Source organism: Oryzias latipes, chromosome 19, assembly GCF_053564925.1.
Source record: "Oryzias latipes strain Hd-rR chromosome 19, Olatipes_Hd-rR_3.1".
Classification (NCBI taxonomy): domain Eukaryota; kingdom Metazoa; phylum Chordata; class Actinopteri; order Beloniformes; family Adrianichthyidae; genus Oryzias; species Oryzias latipes.
In genome coordinates, this window is record NC_136255.1 from 499,719 (window position 1) to 520,985 (window position 21,267).

Below are 21,267 nucleotides of genomic sequence, written 5' to 3' on the forward strand. Positions count from 1 at the left end.
AAATGCCGAGCCTCTTACTGTAACTGATTCACAATCTCAGATGACAAAGCATCTCCATCAGAGGCCTCTTTAACTCCTCTGAGTATCTGATGTGATGAGAAAGTGTGCAAAATCGGATTTTATATGAGGGGCTTGTTTCTCTGCTGCTTTCATTCTTCAAAGCAGTATTATTTGTGTGTGGGCACAAAGATAACTCGTATCAAGCAGTGTGAGGATGGGGGTTTGAGTCACTGCAGATGTCTGGAGTGACTGTAAACTGAGCTCAAACTCAGCTTCTTCTTCAGAAAGAACCCGGAAGTGGAAGTGTAGCAACGAGACTTTCATTCCTGCTTCCTGTGAGAGCAAGCAAGCTACTGCTCAAAGAGTGTTCAGGCTTCCTTCTGATTGTTTTTCTGCTCCAAATACGGAGAAGTCAAGACCAGGCGGAGCTGCAGGAAGAGGAGGGTAAAGAAACACTGATCCAGGCTCCTGAACGGCAGAACCGTCATCCCAGCAAGGTGTCATGCTAAAACTGGACTGTTCTGGGTGTCGTCTGGTCAGCCTTCTCCATAAATTGAGGCCCCCACGGCAGCTTTGGATCCATGACTACTGCAGTGTCAGTTTGACTATTGCAGATTGGATTTGCCTTTTAATAGTAAGCATATGTGGTATTGTTGGTTTGTTCCTTTCTAGTAGGTGCATCGGGTTTTCTGTTTGGGTTTCTTTTGATCCTCACACATTTTTCTTGTTCCAGAAGTCCGGAGCATTAAGTGGTTGATTGGAGTTTAGGTGGGGCTTTCCTGTATCCTGTGCGCCCTGGTCTTCCTGGAGCTTTTGATTTTGTTTTGTTCACCTGGTTATAATGATTGTTTACATTTTTGTTGGTAAAAACGTAAATCGATCACCAGCGTTTCAGGATCTCTTGATTCCAGCACGTCAAAAAAAAGACAAGTTGGTTCACCAAAAGCATCAATATGTGACTTGGAGGGGGTCCCTACCTATTTGTTCATATATGGTAAGTTGGGCGGAGAATGTGTTGCTTGTGTCTTCAAAATTGTTTGTTTTGTGTGTGTGTGTGAATTACTGTATTAATAACAGAGCACTGTCTAGTGGGTCTCGATGACCCAACTCCCAATGTTAAAGTGCCTAGGATAGAACAAGGGTTACTGATGGTACAGTTTCTGAGTTTAAACCTGAAGTCGCATGTTTGATTTTAATTAGTCCTTTTGTGACAACACAGATCCAGACCAGAGCAAAATCGAACCTACCTCTAAGGAAAAATCTTACATCCCTGTGCTGTTTGTGGTTTTCTATATTAACTTGCGTCCCTTCGTAATGCAGTAATCTGACTACACACAACGCCTTACAGTGTCTCTGCTTTTTTTTCATATTTCAGTCAATTCATTTTGAAATTGTTTTTTCTTCTGTTGATTAATTCCTTACTTTCTTCTAATCAGGGTTTTCGTTTTTTGTCCTGCTTGTAACGTCTGTTGAAATTTTGAAAAATACATTATGTTGTTTTTTTTTGTTGTCCTGTGAAGCAGCTCAGTAAACAGATAAAAGCTGAGGGCCTCTTGTCTTGGATAGATGTCACTGTGACAATAGCATGTAATGAATCTTTGGACACAGGAGGTGTATATTTTTATAAACCTTTTTTTATTTTAAAGGCTACATTTTATTTTTAATATATTTGTGCGATTTTTTTTTTTTTTTACCAAACAGAGAGAAGAGATTGAGTGAAATGAAAAAGATGGTAAAAAAGTTGGAGATTGATTAAAGAAATACATAGATAGGGGAGGCCAGCCAGAAATCTCAGTGATCCCCTCCTCCAGTTGAGAGAGGATCAAGGCCCATGCAGGAGTTCATAGGCCAAGGGTAACCACCACCACTAAACAACACCCATTCCTCAGCCTTCCTGACCAGATAAGTGGATGCATAGCAAGGAAAACAACTGTTTGAAAACCAATGATGCTTTTTACAACTTCAATAAATCAATTGTTAGGCCCCTTCTGAGTCTAGGGGCACCGAGGCGGCATAACATAAAAAAGTAAAGTTTTGGCTACTGAATTTAAATTAACACACACTAAACAAATGTCTCCATAAAAATATAAAAAAATTATTTACAAATAAATAACAACCAACAATAACTATAACTAAAAGTGAAGCAAAGAGGCTTCAGGGTGAACCCAGGCCAAAATAACAAACAACCCCCCCCCCCCCCCCCCCCCCCTAACAGAAATGTGTCGTCTTACCTGTAAATAAAAGAAAAGGGAAATCAAAGACAAACACTAACCTGCCTGGACTAACAAAAACAGGAGAAAATATGTACTAAAGAAAATGGCAGTTCACCCCTACAGCTTCACTTAACATAACTACAAACCAAAAGACTAAACAGAGTGGGCACAAAACCACAAAGAACTAATACAACATACTTAACCACAACACTAAAGTGCAACACACAACTAAACAGGTGGTGAATTACAAAACAAACTGGAGAAGAGGGCCACGCTGCAGTGGAGACTGTTGCTGCAAGGCTCCCTTCTCACAGACTGGAGGTCCATGAGGTGCTTTTAAAGATTGCCTCCATCAGCTTGTCCAATGGGAGGCCACACCCTTGCCAGCACACCTGACAATAATCAGACACAAACAGACACACAAAGATGCACAAAAACACAGAGGCCCCTCTCTGATACAGAAACACACAAAACACAGAACCAAACTAAACCAAATACGGCCACAGCCGTAACATCAATGATTGCTGTAAAATGGCACAGGAACGTTTTTTTTTGTTTGTTTTTTTTTTTACAATCTCAGTCATTATAATTACTTTCCAGGTTAAGACTGTTTTATAAAATCTCTTGTTGATTTTAAACTAATTTAAAATGAAGCTAATAACTAATTCACAATAATGTCCTGATTCAGGATAACTTCAGTATCATGTAATTCAGCAAACTGGACTCTGAGCTGTGAGATCTGACATGAATCTGCTGTTAGGAAGCCAGCCTCTTCTGCTGGAGTGTATGGGAGCTCAGAAGCAGCTGGAACTTACTGGGAAAGAAGCTCTGCTTCTATTCGGCAGAACACAAAGCACTCCATCTTTCAGCTCCCGAGAGGCTTCTTTCAGTCCTAACATGGTGGCTGTCTCCAGCTTGTTTTCATACCTTCTCTGTATTTGCAGCCTCTCCAGGCTGTCAGCCCATCCATCGCCTACGCCTCCCCTCTCCTGGAGTCGCAGCTTCACCTCTGTCTCTGCTGTTGTTTGTGCTGAGGGCTACGGCAGCAGAGACGGGCAGGGAGAGCAGGAGGCCAGCACATGAATTACATGTCCGGAGGGCAGATAAACGTGGATGCGGTGGAGAAAAGAGACAGAAGTCCCTCCGAACTCCTGTCCACAGATCTGTGAGGTCTCCTCGCTGCTGCCTGTCAGTTGTGCTGCAGAAGCTAAAGCTCAAAACTTTTGGCTACAAGATAAGGTGAGCAATCTTGTGCCAAATCAAGACAAATAAACATCTTTGTCACGTGTCCCTCTCATACAGACATGTTTCTGTACCTTCATCAATAGAGTTTTAAGATTTGGATAGTGTGGTCTTTTCCTGGGAAATGCTTTATAGCAATACAGGATTGATTTTATTTCAAAACAAAGTTAGATTCTTTTAAAAGACAGTGGTTCTAACATGTACTGCATACTTTTCCCACTTAAATGACTTTCAAAACAAAGTGCTTGGTAGTTTAACTAACACTGTTAAAAAAAGAACAAAGCTAGAAAAAAAGACAGTTTAGGATAACCGTTTCTTTTGAGGTTTTAGTATGCATAACTCCGCTTCATGCAGAACACTGAGTTTTTGATTTAATGCATTTTTATTTATTGCATTTTCAATCTGCACCATCCATCTCTCCTTCATTCAATCCCTCCCTTCATAACGGTAGTTATTGGGGCTGTGCTCCCAAGTTCAGGTTGGGAGTGAGGTATAGCCTCGTCTCTGACCTGCTGTTCTGGCACTTCTGTGGTGTTGCAATTGTATCGTACCTCTTCAATCTCTAGTTGTGATAGAAGTTGCCGTTTGCAGATGTTGGAACATAGAACAACTAGTTGTTTGGCCGTTACCCTTGATTGTGGGAATCCTGAATAGGATCATTTGTGTAGTAGCAATTATTTATACAGTGGTGGAGAAAAATTGTTGGTACCCCTCTGTTAAAACCCTTGTGCTATCTTAGATGACCCCCCCACCCTTACGTTGACGTGTTATTCCTAACATGACAAAGGTGGATAAAGGTGGAAAGATTTCATGTAATCCATGGACACCAGTGAAGATCACAAATCATTGAAGAAAAAAGGTTCAGAGCACTGTCTAGTGGGTCTAGATGACCCAACTCCCAATGTTAAAGTGCCTAGGATAGCACAAGGGTTACAGAAAGATAATCCACAATGCTCACTGAAATGACTTGAAACGTTCAAAAGTAACAATAAATTAAAATTTATTGAAAATTAAATAATCAAAATCAGCCATTTCTTTTGAATTGTTGATTAACAGAATTATAAAAAAAAAAAAAACTAGTGAAATAGGGCCTGACAAAAATGATGGTACCTCCATAAAAGGCTGAGAACTAATTGTCCAGGGGGTCATGATGAACTCAGGTATGTCCTTTAATTGACATCACAGCTGTTTTCAAACCCAGAATCAGTCAGTCTGCCTATTTAAAGGGAGACAAATAGTCATGTTGCTGTTTGGTGAAAAGCATAGCCATGGACAGCAGAAAGCCAAGGAGAGAATTGTCCCAGGACATTAGAAACCAAATTATAGACAAACATGGTAAAGGTAAAGGCTATAAAACCATCTCTGAGCAGCTTGAAGTTCCTGTGACCACAGTGGCACATATTATTTAGAAGTTTAAGACCCATGGGACAGTAGCCAACTTCCCTGGATGAAGAGGAAGAGGAACATTGATGACAAACTGAGGAGACAGATAGTTGTAACTGTATCCAAAGAGCCCAGAACAACCTCCAAAGACATTAAAGGTGAACTCCTAGATCAAGGTACATCAGTGTCAGATCGCACCATTCATGGTTGTTTGAGCCAGAGTGGACTTCATGGGAGACGACCAAGGAGGACACCACTGTTGAAAGGAAATCATCAAAAAGCCAGACTGGAATTTGCAAAAATTAATGTTGACAAGCCACAAAGCTTCTGGGAAAATGTCCTTTGGACAGAAGAGACAAAACTGGAGCTTTCTGGTAAGAAACATCAGCTCCATGTTGGTAGACTCAAAAATGAAGCATCCAACCAAAAGAACACTGTCCCTACTGTGAAACATGGAGGAGGCTCAGTTCTGTTTTGGGGCTGCTTTGCCGCATCTGCCACAGGGTGTCTTGAAGTTGTAAAGGTAACTTGAAATCTCCAGATTATCAAGGCATTCTGGGTAGAAATGTGCTGCCTAGTGTCAGAAAGCTTGGTCTCAGTCGCAGGTCATGGGTCTTCCAACAGGACAACGATCTATAACACACAGCCAGAAACCCCCAAGAATGGCTCAGAGAAAAGTGTTGGACTATTCTGAAGAGGCCTTCTATGAGGCCAGATCTGAATTCCATTGAACATCTGTGGAAAGAGCTGAAACATGCCATTTGGAGAAGACACCCATCAAACCTGAGACATTTGGAGCAGTTTGCTCATGAGGAGGGGGCCAAAATACAGGTGCAGAAGGCTCATTGACAAATACAGAAACCGTTTCATTGCAGTGATTGCCTCAAAAGGTTGAGCAACAAAATATTAAGTTATGGGTACCATCATTTTTGTCCAGCCCTATTTCATTAGTTTGTTTTTTTAATAGTTCTGTTTATCAACAACTCAAAAGTAATGGCTGATTTTGATTATTTAATCAATTTTAATTTATTGTTACTTTTGAAAGTTTCAAGTCATTTCAGTGAACATTGTGGACTTTCTTTCTTTAACTGAGGGGAACCAACAATTTTGTCCACCACTGTATATATGTGTGTATATATATATATATATATATACACACACACATATATATATATATATATATATATATATAGGGCGGAATGAACAATTAATGGCAATGAAAAATGGGGCAATTACCATAACAATGACGGGCAATTAACATCACCCAGTGAGGGTCCTTGGGCAAGACCCTTAACGCTACCGCCTACCTCACAACATGAGAGACAATGAACCACATGTCATGCCGGCTCAGACGTCGCCCGGCCAAACAAGGTCTGCGTCAGGTGCTGAGGGACCAGAGCACCCTGATGGAAAGTGGGCTACTGGAACAAGACGGAAATGGACTAGATGTGAGAACAAGGTTCTGTTAGAATGCTACTACTCAAGTAATCCCACCTAGAAGGGTTACATGCAGAGAATGTGGAATGAATGGATGCTTCGAAACCCACAATCAGGGCTAACTGCCAAACAACTGGTAGCCCAGTGCTCTAACATCCACAAACGGCAACTCCTATCACAACTTGAGATTGAAGCAATACAATACAATGCTACGGGAGAGCCAGAACAACAGGTCAGAGAGGAGGTTATACCACACTCCCACCCTGAGATTGGGTACACAGCCCCAACAACCACAATTACACTGAGCGAGGCAGCAACTGACCTGAAAGACAAGATCATGTCTACAATGAACACTAGGCAACCCCGACACCAGCTACAACGGTTAAGTGATGTACCGCCTGAAAGTCTACTGGAAACTGTGAATGAAGCATTGAGGGCAATTCCTACCACAACCATCACAGAAACCAATGAACTGGTTTACACTTCAGCAGCAGTGATCCTTGAGATGCTTGGCTATAAGAGCAACCATGGAAGAAAACAGTACCCACCATGGAAGCAACGGTTAAAGGCCAAAATCAAGGCAACTCGGAAGGATGTGAGTAAGCTGACAGAGGCTCAAAGAGGTACAATGAGAAAGCAAGTAGAGAAGTATTGGTGAAGCGGTTTCCTGTGACGTCATTTCCGGGTGAGCTATTCCCAGTGCTAGTCGTGTGTGACTGCTGTCCTCTTGTTTGGCATTAGCCTTACTACTATTGCTTACTCTAAGGGTTATCTGGGTTAATATTCACATCTAGTACCTTTTATTAGCGAATTCACCACTGTTAAACCGCTTGCTGTTCACTTTCTCATTTTGCTAAATAGACCACTTCTCTTTACCTAAACACCGCTAGCCTTAGCTTAAAACCTGGCATGGCCACCACTCCTTCCGCCTCTCCTCCTCTCTCCTGCCCCATGTGCCATATGTTTAGTGATGATCCTGCCTCCTTTAGTGAAGATAGGGGTAGGTGTGTTAAGTGTAGTCTTGTGTTAGACTTGGAGGCCAGGCTGGAGCAGTTAGAAGCGCGGCTCTGCACAGTGGAAGCTAAGCCGGCTGGCCAGGTCGTTACTCGTAGCGCGGGCCGCGCTACCAGGGCTAACTTAGCTAGCACCCCAGCGCCCTCCCAACAGCCGGGAGACAGTCAGGGGTTTGTACCGGTTGGGAGGAAACATAGTGCTAAACGCAAAAACTTAGAGCACCCGAGACTCCACGTTAGTAATAGGTTCTCCCCCCTCGGCGACACACCCGCTGAACACTCAACTCTGGTTATAGGCTCTTCTGAAGTTAGAAACGTGGAGCTCCCAGCGGCTACAGTCAGGTGTTATCCGGGGGCCAGAGTTGGTGACATCGAGGGGAACCTTAGGATGTTAGCTCAGAATAAGTCCAGGTTCCGTCGAGTCGTGATTCACGCAGGCGGTAATGATGCCCGACGGAGACAGTCAGAGGTGGTTAAGTTAAACGTAACTTCGGTGTGTAAACTGGCTAAGACGATGTCCGACACTAATTTTCTCTGGTCCCCTGCCGAACTTAGTCAGTGATGAAATGTACAGCCGCTTTTCATCATTTAACCGCTGGCTTTCTAGATGGTGCCCAGAAAACGGCGTTGGTTTTGTGGATAACTGGAGCGCGTTTTGGGGGAAGCCCGGTCTCATGCGGAGAGACGGCGTCCATCCCACCCGGGACGGTGCCGCTCTTCTTTCTAGAAACATTTCTGCTAGCCTTAGTCTGTTAACCTGACAATCCAGAGACGAGACCCGGGCGCAGAGCAGCAGTGTAAAACGCTCCTCTGAGCCTCCCTTAGGGTTAGTGCTGGTGCAAAACCCATGCAGGGAAAGTCAAGCAGGTCCTAGCTTTAGCTTATGTGCTGAAAGACAAATGAAAGGAGCGCGTCATAGAAACCTTAAAGTGACAGACAGCAGTTCTCACAAGCAGAATTATGATGTCATTAAATGCGGTTTATTAAACATTCGATCCATTTCCTCCAAGTCCCTCTTAGTCAATGATTTAATTACTGATAACAACCTTAGTCTTTTAGCCTTAACAGAAACTTGGCTCCAACAGGATGACTATGTTAGATTGAATGAAGCAACCCCCCCCCCACTTATGCTAACTATCAGAAATCCAGGATTTCAGGGAAAGGAGGTGGTTTGGCAGTAATATCACAGTCTAGCTTACTTCTCAGCCCTAAAGTTAAAAATGCTTATAATTCATTTGAAAGCATCATATTGTCTTTAAGTCACCCAAACAGGAAAACTCCAAAACCTGTTTTACTCATAATTATTTATCGCCCCCCCGGCCCAGATTCAGAATTTTTAACTGAGTTTTCCGACTTCCTATCGACTATTGTCTTAGATTCTGATCAAACTATAATAATAGGGGATTTTAATATTCATGTTGATGACCCCAGTGACTGCCTAGGAAAGGCTTTTGCAGCTTTATTAGATGATGTTGGTTTCACCCAAAGTGTGAATGAACCCACTCACTGTCATAAGCACACCCTGGACCTTGTTCTAACCCATGGGATAGAGATCAGCCAGCTGAGTGTCCTTCCTCTTAACCCCATCATTTCTGATCACTTTATGATTACCTTCCAGTTTACACTGGAACATCCTTCTGCCCCAGTGAATAAGAAACAGCTTAGAAGAACCTTAACTGACCGTTCTGTGTCTGAGTTTAAACACACAGTTCAGCCAGTACTTAGTGATATTCTGAGAAAATACTCTGAGACCAGCTCCCATAGTATCAGTCCTAATATAAATGACCAGTTTGTTAATGATGCCTTACAAGCCCTCAGGAGTACACTCGATGTTGTTGCCCCCTTGAAACCTAAGTTCGTCAGACAAAACCGAGTAGCACCGTGGTTTAACGCTGAAACTCGTTCTCTTAAACAAGAAACCCGTAAGTTGGAAAGGGAATGGCGCCGCTCCGGTTCAGAGCAGTCTCTGAATACCTGGAAACATAGCCTTTTAAATTATAAAAAAGCCCTGCATAGAGCTAGAAGCCAGTACTATTCAACCTTAATATCAGAGAATGGAAATAATCCAAGATTTCTTTTTAGCACTATTGCTAAATTAACTCGCAGTCAGAGCTCAGTAGAACCACATGTTCCTGTTTCTCTCAGCTCTGATGATTTTCTTACATTTTTCGACAGTAAAATCTCAAATATTAGACATAAGTTAAATCAAGTTATTCCTACTATCAGCCCAGAGCAGGCTGAAGCGGTAAAAATGGAGGCATCCATAGAAACCTCTGTAACATTAGACTGCTTCACTGCTGTGGATCAAGCGGAAATAACATCAATTATTACGTCCTCCAAATCCTCAACGTGTCTGTTAGACCCAATTCCCACTAGACTTTTTAAAGAAACTTTTCCCCTAATTAATGATCCCATATTAACAATGATAAATGCCTCTCTGGAAACGGGTTACGTGCCACAGTCTTTTAAATATGCAGTTGTTAAACCTCTTCTGAAAAAGCCCAGTTTGGATCCTAGCATCTTCGCCAACTATAGACCGATATCAAACCTGCCCTTTATTTCTAAAATCCTAGAAAGAGTTGTAGTTAAGCAGCTTTACTGCCACCTACAGGACAACAGCCACTTTGAAGACTTTCAGTCGGGGTTTAGACCCCACCACAGTACGGAAACTGCACTAGTTAGAGTCTCTAATGACTTGTTATTGGCCTCAGAAAAGGGACTACTTTCTATTCTGGTCCTGTTGGACCTCAGTGCAGCCTTTGACACTATCGACCACGGTATTTTACTCCATAGATTAGAGCAGGACATAGGGATCAGAGGATCTGCTCTCCAGTGGTTTAAATCCTATCTGTCCGATAGGTATCAGTTCGTTAATGTAAATGGCCATTCCTCTCAGTGCACTCGAGTCAACTATGGAGTCCCACAGGGCTCAGTCTTGGGACCGATCCTGTTTACGCTTTATATGCTACCCCTAGGAAACATAATCAGGAAACAGCATTAATTTTCATTGTTATGCCGATGATATGCAGTTGTATTTATCCATGAAGCCTGACCAGAATGACCAGATAGAGAAACTGAACGCCTGCATCAGAGACATCAAGACCTGGATGACAATTAATTACCTCCTCTTGAACCCAGAAAAAACTGAGGTCATTATACTAGGTCCTAAAAACCTCAGAGATGCTCTGTCTGCTCAGTCTCCCTGGATGGCATAAGTATAGCCCCCAATTCCACAGTTAGAAACCTTGGGGTTTTACTTGACCAGGATTTATCATTTAAGGCTCACATATCTCAGGCGTGTAGAACTGCCTTTTTTCACCTGCGGAATATTGCTAAGATCAGAAATATACTTTCTAAGAGTGATGCTGAAAAACTCATCCATGCATTTGTTACGTCGAGGCTGGATTACTGTAACTCCTTGTTAGCAGCGTGTCCTAAGAGTTCCTTAAGAAGTCTCCAGCTTGTTCAGAATGCAGCAGCTAGATTGTTAGCTGGAACTAGCAGAAGAGATCACATCACTCCTGTGTTAGTTTCGCTCCATTGGCTCCCAGTTGATTCCAGAATCAAGTTCAAGATCCTCCTGTTAACCTATAAGGCCTTACATGGAATGGCCCCGTCCTATATTAAGGACCTCATAGTCCCTTACCATCCAATGAGAACACTTCGCTCGCAAAATGCAGGACTGCTTGTGGTTCCTAGAATTAGTAAAAGTACGGTTGGAGGTAGAGCGTTTAGCCACCAAGCCCCTGTCTTAAGGAATAAACTCCCAGCTCATGTAAGAGAGGCCGACTCAGTTTCTACATTCAAAGCTAGACTGAAAACATTCCTCTTTGGACAGGCTTATTGTCAGACTAGTTAGTATTCAGAGATTATTTAACTTAATGTTAATTTGTTTAAATTAAACTTAATAATAACAATTTCTTTTAAAAGGCTGCTAGAAGTTGAAGCTGGGGTAACTATGGTGCTCTGGGGTTCTGTCCTCTTTCCTGTTTTTACTTCTACCCTTCCTATCCTCTATTCTTGATCATAATTCATCATTTAGTTCTCCATGCCTCTGTTTGGTGCAGTGCGATTCATGTATTGTCCCTCTTTTCCTCTCCCCTCCTGGGGAGTGGGAGTGCTTCCAGACTCCAGTTGGCTCATCCGTGCTCCAGTTCCTGACCGTTTACCTCGCCTCTGCTCCTGCTCCTACACCTGGCTGTGGTTCCTGTCTCCGGCTCGACTCGCGCCTTTGACTGTCCCCACAACCACGGCTGGATGAAGCTCGTCTGCTGGACTTTTATATATGTAGTTGTAGATTTAGATAAGTTAATTCTTCTCTAAGATTTCTGGTAAATCGCCTGTCCGTCCTGGGGGAGGATCCCTCCTTCATGTGGACACCCCTGAGGTTTCTTCGTTTTTTCCGGAATCCGTTTTTTTTGGGAGTTTTTCCTTACCGCGAAGGGGGGTCTAAGGGCAGGGATGCCAGTATAGCTTAGTCAGTTTGTTAGTTCATTTTAGTATTTTTCTATTGAACTCTTTGTATTCGTGATCCTTTTGATTTCATGTTTTACTTCGAAGCCCATCGAGACGACTGTTGTTGTGATTTTGGGCTATACAAATAAAATTGAATTGAATTGAAATACCTAAGAGATACAGCCAGATGCCCATACCTGAAGCACTGGAAACTGCCAAACAAAGGCTCCTAGCCTTGAGCAGCCGCCTAAAGAGGTACACAAGAGACAATGAAGCCAGACGAATAAACAGGCTCTTCGCAACTCAACCTGCAAAAGTGTACGCTCAGTGGCAGGGTCAAAACAGCCGAGCAGACCCACCAAGGCTGGAAACTGAACAGTACTGGAAAGGTATATGGGAGAAAGAGACAGCACATAACAGCAATGCCCAGTGGCTGGTCTCTCTGAGAAAAGAACATAGCAACCTCCCTGAACAGAATCCAGTAACCATCACAGTGGCTGACATCCAAGAAAGAGTCTCAGGTATGAAGAACTGGACAGCACCGGGCCCTGACATGATACATGCCTACTGGCTAAAGAAACTCACCGCACTCCACGAGCGCCTGGCAGCACAAATGAACCAGCTGCTTAGAGATGGGACTCACCCCGAATGGCTAACGGAAGGGCGAACGATCCTGATCCAGAAGGATCCCTCAAAGGGTGCAATCCCATCCAACTACCGGCCAATAACCTGTCTGTCCACAACATGGAAGCTCATGTCAGGCATCATTGCAACCAAGATAAACAGGCACATGGATCAATTCATGAGTAACACACAGAAGGGCATTGGTAGAGACTCCAGAGGAGCCAAACACCAACTCCTGGTCGACAGAACAGTCGCCCAAGACTGCAAGTCACGACACACCAACCTGTGCACAGCCTGGATTGATTACAAGAAGGGTTAGCCTATGACTCAATGCCACACACATGGATCACTGAATGCTTGGAGCTGTACATCAACAGGACTCTAAGAGCCTTCATAGGAAACTCAATGAAGCTGTGGAAAACCACCCTTGAAGCCAATGGGAAGCCACTTGCACAAGTGTCCAACAAATGTGGGATATACCAAGGTGATGCTCTGTCCCCACTGGCCAAAGGAAGAGATACAGACCACGGATGTTAAAACACGAAAGCTCCTCACCATGCATGGAGGGTTCTATCCCAAATCCAGCACCCTGAGACTGTATGCTAGCCGCAAGGAAGGAGGCCGGGGACTAGTGAGCGTAGAAACCACTATCCAGGATGAAACATCCAAGATGCATGAGAACATCAAGCTCAAGGTCCCAAATGACAGTGTGCTCAGCGAATGTCTCAGGCAATGGAGAGCAGAGGATACAGTGCTGGAGGACAGGATCCTCATGGGAGGACAAACCCCTGCATGGGATGTACCACCGGACCATAACTGAAGTGGCTGATATCAAGAAGTCCTACCAATGGCTAGAAAGGGCTGGCCTACAGGACAGCACTGAAGCGCTCATCCTGGCAGCTCAGGAACAAGCCCTGAGCACCAGAGCAAAAGAGGCTCAGATCTACCACACCAGACAAGACCAAAGGTGTAGATCTACCACACCAGACAAGACCTAAGGTGTAGATCTACCACACCAGGCAAGACCCAAGGTGTAGATCTACTACACCAGACAAGACCCAAGGTGTAGGCTGTGCAAAGAGGCGCCTGAAACAATCCAGCACATAACTGCAGGATGTAAGATGCTGGCAGGTAAAGCATACATGGAGCGCCACAATCAAGTGGCTGGAATAATATACAGGAACATGTGTGCAGAATATGAACTGGAAACCCCAAGGTCAAAATGGGAAACACCTCTGAAGGTGGTAGAGAATGAGAGGGCAAAGATCCTGATCCAGATCCAGACTGATAGGATGGTAATGGAGAACCAACCAGACATTGTAGTGGTGGATAAAGAACAGAGGAAAGCCGTTGTGGTGGATGTGGCAGTGCCAAGCGATGGGAACATCAGGAAGAAGGAACATGAGAAACTGGAGAAATACCAGGGACTCAGAGAAGAACTGGAGAAAGCCTGGAAAGTGAAGGTGACAGTGGTGCCTGTGGTAATTGGAGCACTGGGGGCAGTAACCCCCAAGCTGGAGGAGTGGCTACAACAGATACCTGGAAAGACCTCAGACCTCTCAGTCCAGAAAAGCGCAGTGCTAGGTACAGCTAAGATACTGCAGGACCCTCAAGCTCCCAGGCCTCTGGTAGAGGACCCGAGCTTGGAGGAGAAACCACCAGTGGAGGGTGAGAGGGGCGTTTTTATATATATATATATATATATATATATATATATATATATATATATATATATATATATATATATATATATATATATATAAAAAGGGTATGTATAAAAGTGTGGATATACACTTTCAAGTGCATGGAGGTGATAATTTTTTAAGGCTTTTACTTCTTCTCACTCATTTTTATCTTTTCACATCTTTTCTTTAAGTGCATATGTCCAAACATCATCATCATCATAAGAAATCATGGCATGCTGGGTCCTTCTGCAAATAATCACAATCTTCATTCTGGAAAAATAATTACTTGTTTGTACTTGATGAGAAATAAGTAAAAAACTACCAGTGGAGATAGTGAATTTTCCTTGCTAGGAGGTCTTGCTTTACATTGAGAAAATTGTCCAAAGAGGAGCAACAGGACTTATGTTGATGATCCAAAAATGTCCTCTCGCCAATGTTAGACAAAATCCTGCACAATGAAACTACGAAATTCAAACTTTATTTATGTTTAAGATTATTATAAGGGGGCCCCCAAGCCGGTCCCTGCCTGTATAAAATACAAGGTTGCGTCAGGAAGGGAATCTGGCGTAAAAAATCTCTTTGCCAAACCAATTGTGGAAATTAGTGAAAGTTGATATTGTCATGGTGCCTCTGGCAGATCTCCTCCCCCTCCCCTCTCTGCTCTGCTCCTGAGGACACCCAGCTGTTTCCCACTCAACTCATCTACCTGCAGCCTTTTTAAGGAGATCCACATCCAGCATTCATCGCCAGTTCGTTGCTCCTCCATGATACTTAGTCAGGTCACTCATGTTCGCGCTTTTGAAGTATTTACCTCAAGTACTTATTTTCCTACGCCTTGTTTCAGGAAAAATCCACCACAAATGTTAACCTGGGATTGCCTCCAGAACTATCGGTCCTCCTCAAGCTCGCCACGTTTCCTGTTCATGCCAACCCTCCAGCTCAGCCACTACAGAAAACCTCCACGACTTCAAGCCAGGATTTCAGTTACTCGCTCTACTACTCACCTGCTGCCCTTGGCCAACATCCTCGTCATCGGATCTACATCCAGTTTCTCTTTGGAGCAAGCCGTGATCGGCTAATCGCTTTCCTTTTCAATGCAAAAATACACATCCATCTTTACAAAAGTTCAGGTGTTTGTTTTCATGGGCAAAAAGCAGACACGCTGCCGAGGCTGGCTGTAGGATGACATCATGAAATGGGCGGCACCCTCAGAGAGAGTCTTTTTACGTCCAGGTAGGAAAATGAACTGTGTAAATAACTTATATTTCATTAAAAAATGTTCTTTAGTTTTCCAAAGGTAGTCAATTATCATATATGGATATAGTATACTCTGAAAGACACCCCAACTGTCCCCCCAACTCTGTCTGGATGAAGCTCGTCTGCTGGACTATTTTAATATGTAGTTGTAGGGTTAGATACGTTAATTCTTCTCTAAGAGTTCTGGTAAATCGCCTGTCCGTCCTGGGGGAGGATCCCTCCTTCATGTGGGCACCCCTGAGGTTTCTTTGTTTTTTCCGGAATCCATTTCTTTTTAGGAGTTTGTCCTTTCCGCGAAGGGGGGTCTAAGGGCAGGGATGTCCAGTTTAGTTAGTCCTTTTAGTTAAAGTTTAGTACTATCCTATTGAATTCTATGTATTCATGATCCTTTTGATTTTATGTTTCACTTTTTCAATTACCAACAGGAATCCCATCGAGACGACTGTTGTTGTGAATTTGGGCTATACAAATACAATTGAATTGAATTGAATTAAGAAAAGAATGATATAGACTCTTTAACATGGAAGCAGCAACTCAACTCCTGTAAACTAGTCATCATTCTGTTGTCAACCTGCAGCTGGGCTTGTATCACGGTTCTGTTCATGACCCAGTTTGAGCTTTATAGCTGAAAACCGATAGTATTTGTTACAAACAGAATGAAATGCCCCAACAAGATGATTGAACTTTGAAGTTAATATTGTTCACGATTGTGATTTATTAACAAAAGTTAAGTTGGAAATAAAGAAAAGGTTTTGTATTGTTGCTTGAAGTTCACTAAAACGTTCATTATTATGTGTTCTGATATTGTTAACTAGCTGAAATGCCTTTGGTAAGATTCTGAGATCAATTGGTCATAACTTCACCCACCAACACCAGGGGAAATCACTCAATTCCTCCTCATTGTAATAAACTTCCCGCAAGAGGAACATACATAAATCCTTTTCCCCAGTTCTCAGGGTGAACAGACTTGCATTACAATTATTTATTCTGATTTAAATTTCAAATGTACTTCCCAAATATTTCAGAATTGTAATCTACATCATTCTCATTAGGTTTGATCAATATTGACTGAATTTTCCTCTGTAAAGATGACGCAGCGGAAGCTTCAACTAAAACTAAAGTACACGTCACGTACAGATAGTCTGTGACATTGCTCACATGCACACACCCTGAGGTGTTGGGGTGAATTCTGCCATTGGAGTCAGCATTACAATAAACATTTGTCATTCAGCTCAACACACCGCACTGCGTGCACCGTCACTGCGCAATCCTGGAAGCTGCTGGTTCAATGTCACTCTGCATTTCTTGGAGGGAGGTGTCTTAACTCGTACCCCATGAAAGCATAAAGCTAGGGCAGCGTGCGAGGAAGCGCTGATGGTCAGCGCTTTATCATGTAGGAAGTCAGGTGTTACTAATGTCCTGACTGTTGAGAAGACAAAGGTGGATGGAGAAAGTCAGGACTTACAGAGTCCCCCAAAGTTAATGAGTTTTTGTTTGTAGTTTTTTAAGCCCACTCATGATTGTAGCAGTTAATCTCAAAAATGTGGTTTATATGTGTGTGTGTGTGTGTGAACAGAATTAGCAGTGCCAACACTAAAACAACACAGCGCTAAGGTTTTTCCTCTCCTCAAAGACACTTTTCCTGTGTGTGTGACACCCTCTAAAGTGCTCTTTTTAGGAATTTTATCATTTATGTCATGAGTGAGACAGCTGCATATTTTTTTCTTTGCAGATTTCAGCTCTTCGTTGAACAGTATTACACACTTGATCCTTGTGCTTAGCTTTAGAAGTTAGTGAACAGTCATATCTATTCTACAGAAAAAGAACTTAAAGACCCACTCTGTTGAAAATGGTGTTTTTGTCTTTTTAACACGTTTTTGTGGCATTTTTCTCATGATGGAGGACAAATATAGAGAAAATTAAGCTGGAAAAATTCCATATCTGATTTTTTTTTTTATTCAAATCATGGTGAATCCGGAGCAGAGGAAAAAATGCAGTTTGAAAAAGATTTAAGTTGTTACATACAAACTGAAATCGGCAGGTCACAAGCTCCCTGCTCCGAGTTTTCCTCGTTTGTGGAAAAAACTGTTGAAAGTTTGAAACTTCACGGCAGGTTTTCTGTCAGCCGCCCTTCTCTGGACTCAATTAAGACTTCTGCTCCTTTTGAAACCGACCACCGGACACATTTGGCTCGCTTAAAGTGAACCAGAGTTCTGATAACACATTTTCAGTCTGAATGCACCCCTGGTCCAGGAACCGCTCTCTGACCCGTCTTTGGGGGTGGTCTCAGTTTGTTTCCAACCAGACTGAGCTTCAGTTCGTCCTGTGATTCCTCAGTCTGAATACGATCCATGTATGGAGCGGAACAAATGCACAAAACGGCCACCGTAGCCGGTCATCTCATGATCTAAACAGATTAGGGATGAGCCGCGGACAAATGTAAAGCAACGCTTGTTGTGTTATAAAACAGAAAGAAGGGTCCAACTGTTTATTTGTTAGAATGTTTATTCACAGCTGAATCAAATCAAGCGGACTGGGTCCAGGCCAAATGATTTTTCCTGTCTGAATATACACTAAGACCTTTTTTCTTCTTCCCGTTTTGTGTACTTTGGACATTGGAATTCAGTTTTTCCCTAAACCCCTGACAGTAATTAACATTAGAGAGAGCATTGAGCTTATTAGTTTGGAATATTTAACATTTACAGTGATCCCTCGCTATTACGCGGTTTACTTTTCACGGTTTCGCTACTTCACGGATTTGCATCGTGCATTGTTTTCTGCATTCTGATTGGCTAAAAAGTCACTCCGCTTCTTCTCTACCTGTGTGTCAATAACGTTGCAGTTTAATATGTACAGGTACGTAAAACAGCTTGCCAAATTAACATTATTTACGTGCAAATTCTCTTGCAATTACGAGTTTCTCTAAAACCCATAGAAAAAAGAGCAACAACTGCCAATCACTATGTTCTTCTCCCGAACAAACACAGCTGCACCGCGGGCTTCAAAAGAAGAAAACACTGCAGAGCGGAGTCAGGATGCAGCGGCTCAGTCTGAAGAGCAGTGAAATACACCTGAGTCACTATTTGTCCAAATTTTCTCCCGTTTAATCCAACTATTCGGGTCGTGGTGGGCGGGGCTAATCTCCGCGATTCGAAGCCTTCTGTTCACATCGATGATTAAAATTATTATTAGACATTACAGTACAGAAGTTATTTGTTGAAAAAAACGTTTCTAAAGTACTTTGATTTGTGAAACAAATGCTTGAGCCTGTAAAATGGTTTGTTCTTTCTTTTCAATGTATAATAGAGTTTTTAATTGTATAATAATTGAAAAAAAGAGAGGTTTCTACTTCATGGATTGCGCCTATCACGGGTTCTTTTTGGAACGTAACCCCCGCGAAAAACAAGGGTTTACTGTATTTAAGATTTTTTTATGCTGTTTTCCCTCGTAATAGTCAGGACAGACCATCTGTGGAAATGTAAGAGTTGCTGCTCAGAGAATAGGTCTGAAATTACTAAAATGTCTTTAGCATTATCTCAACAGTTTTGTTACAATTAAAAGTACTATATCACTGTCACACATTTCTTTTGTAATGAGTTTGTGGTAACTGTTGGAATAATGTATATAAACTATCTCCTATTTGCGTTTATGCATTGCCTAGCTATGTAGGTAATATAATCATGCATGCAGAAGTGTCTGTGTCCAAGTTTGTTTCACAGGAAGGTGAAGGTGAAACTCTTAGCATCTTCCCAGCATCAGCCTGAGAACTATGTGTGTCTAGACCTGAATTGATCGATGTGTTGACGAGTGTACTAAAGAAATCACCACACTTTTATTTTTTTCATCCAATCACAAACACACACAGAGACATATAGTTAGCTTAAAGTTGAATATGTAAGTGTGGTGATTTCTTTTGTACATTCGTCAACGCATAATATAAAGCGATAGTTGCTATCTGGTTAAAGATGAACTAGTTAAAGTTTTAATGGCTGAACGCCACTGAAATCAATATTTAAAAAATTACAAGAAAGGTGACACGTTTTTATGACCAATAAAACTCTGTAAATAAGAAGAGTCATGATGTGTCATGATGTGATTGGCTGGACTTCAAGGTGTTCTCAGATTGATTAGTTCTGGTGAGACAGCCGTGTCAATGGGACAAAAGCGCATTTTTAACCTCCAAATTTTTTTTCATTGAATTTGTGGACCATCAAAATTTTGAGTCTCGAAATTAAAAAACTGAAATATTAAAGATAGAAAATTAAATTTCCGGGTGTAACATTTTTCTGTTTTAAAATTCAAAGCTTTAAAAATTCATAAAGAATATTAAAAGATCGAAAGAATTCAGAATCTGATGGAATTAAAAACTTCCTCATAGGATTTGTTGTTTTAAAAACATTTTCTTTTCACTGTTTTTATGTTTTTTAGAGCGAGACCCTGACAAAACAAGTGCAGAACTGGAACAGATCATGATGGGAATCTATGTGATCAAACATCCAGGTGGAGATGCTGCTCAGTAACCAGAGGACATGGGGATCAACGTTGAGGGTGTTACAGTCCTTCATGAACTCAAAGATGCTCATGCACCACCGTTTGGCCTCGTGCACGACCTTAACCTGAGCTACCCTCCTGACTTCAAGTACACTTTTGAAGATATGGTCCTCATGGAGCTGGAGTCACGTTAGCTTTCAACTGAAGTCTAGATGTTGAAGAACGAGCTGCTGGACTAATGTCCTGCACAGTTTTTGTTACCCGGGACATTGTTCATTGTGCATGGAGATTTTGGCATTTTCTGGCTGGACCAGTTGACTGTTTTGTAAACTATTTTTTAAGGAAAAGACTATTTTGCTTGTTGGCTGTCTGCATAAAAGGGATATTATGACTAATTTTGTCTATTTTCTTTTCCCCTTCCACCTTACAAGCTTAATAAATATACTGGTAGGTATTTTTTAGGAAAAATTAAAGTCAATTAAGTTCAACTTGACTGCACCGAGTTGTTCTTACTCAATAATATTGTATAGCCTTAATGTATATTCATAGTATTGGCTTAACCTAACCATGTAACATAAGTTTAAAGTGAATGTTGAACATAAAAACAAAGCAATTCATCTAAGCAGCACCAACTTAAGAAAGCTGGGGCTTAACTGAAATGAGTAAATCGGAAGTAAACGATTGCATTAATGCCTACTTGACAGAGTTACGTGGAACCACTTGATATAACATCTTTAAGTAAAGCAAACAGCTTTTTTTTGAGTGTAGAGCTCAGTTCTCTGCTTTGAGTGGAAACAGAAACGTAATTCCAGACATGCTGATCCTTCATGAAGCTTCAAACAAGCAGCTGGATTTCCATCGTGACACTTCTCAGTCTGTTTGTGTCACCCCAAACACACACTCATGTCATTCTGTTCACACACTGCTTCCAGTCTGACCCCAGTGCTTTCTCTGTGCACACGGTGTGCCCACTGAAAAACACTTCACTGTTTATCGTCTCGTCCAGATGGGAATCCTGTCCTCCTCTCACCACTGTTAATAGGTCGTTCTTCATGTTAATCAGCGTTTCATACCCATTGTTTTTTCTATTACATTACTGATGGAAAATCACAGGCCTCCTGTTCCAAACAATTCAGTCCCATTTGATTACAACATTTTATTTTGTAAAGTAGTTGGCTTGAGGGGAAAAAAAGAGAATAATAATGTTTAATTCAGTATCTAAAATGCTAACAAACCTTAGTAAAACGATGTTAACTTTAAAAAATTATTTTTGCCTATCCAAAAAACAAACAAACAAATATTTGTTCTCGTTTCAGCAGAAACAGCCCATGTTGAGTAAGAAATGTCCCTGATTGAGAAAGGTAAAACCAGACTTAAAAACGTTTGTTAAAACCAGTAGGATAGACTTTAAATGGAACTGTTTTGCTTTGTTAAAATTAAAAATTTTGAAAAATTAATATGTTTGAT

The 21,267-nt window shown here is 41.9% G+C and overlaps 1 protein-coding gene and 1 long non-coding RNA gene across 5 annotated transcripts in view; one reads left to right on the forward strand and one right to left on the reverse strand.

Moving 5' to 3' along the window:
• The window catches only part of grid1b (glutamate receptor, ionotropic, delta 1b), a 493,010-nt gene that overhangs the window by 96,927 nt on the left and 374,816 nt on the right, over positions 1–21,267 (reverse strand). The gene's annotated exons all lie outside the window — the stretch shown is intronic.
• Positions 306–20,195, forward strand: LOC144987907 (uncharacterized). The gene is made up of 3 exons (XR_013651594.1): positions 306–3,452; positions 14,897–15,285; positions 19,738–20,195. It is a non-coding gene; the product is annotated as an uncharacterized LOC144987907 (long non-coding RNA).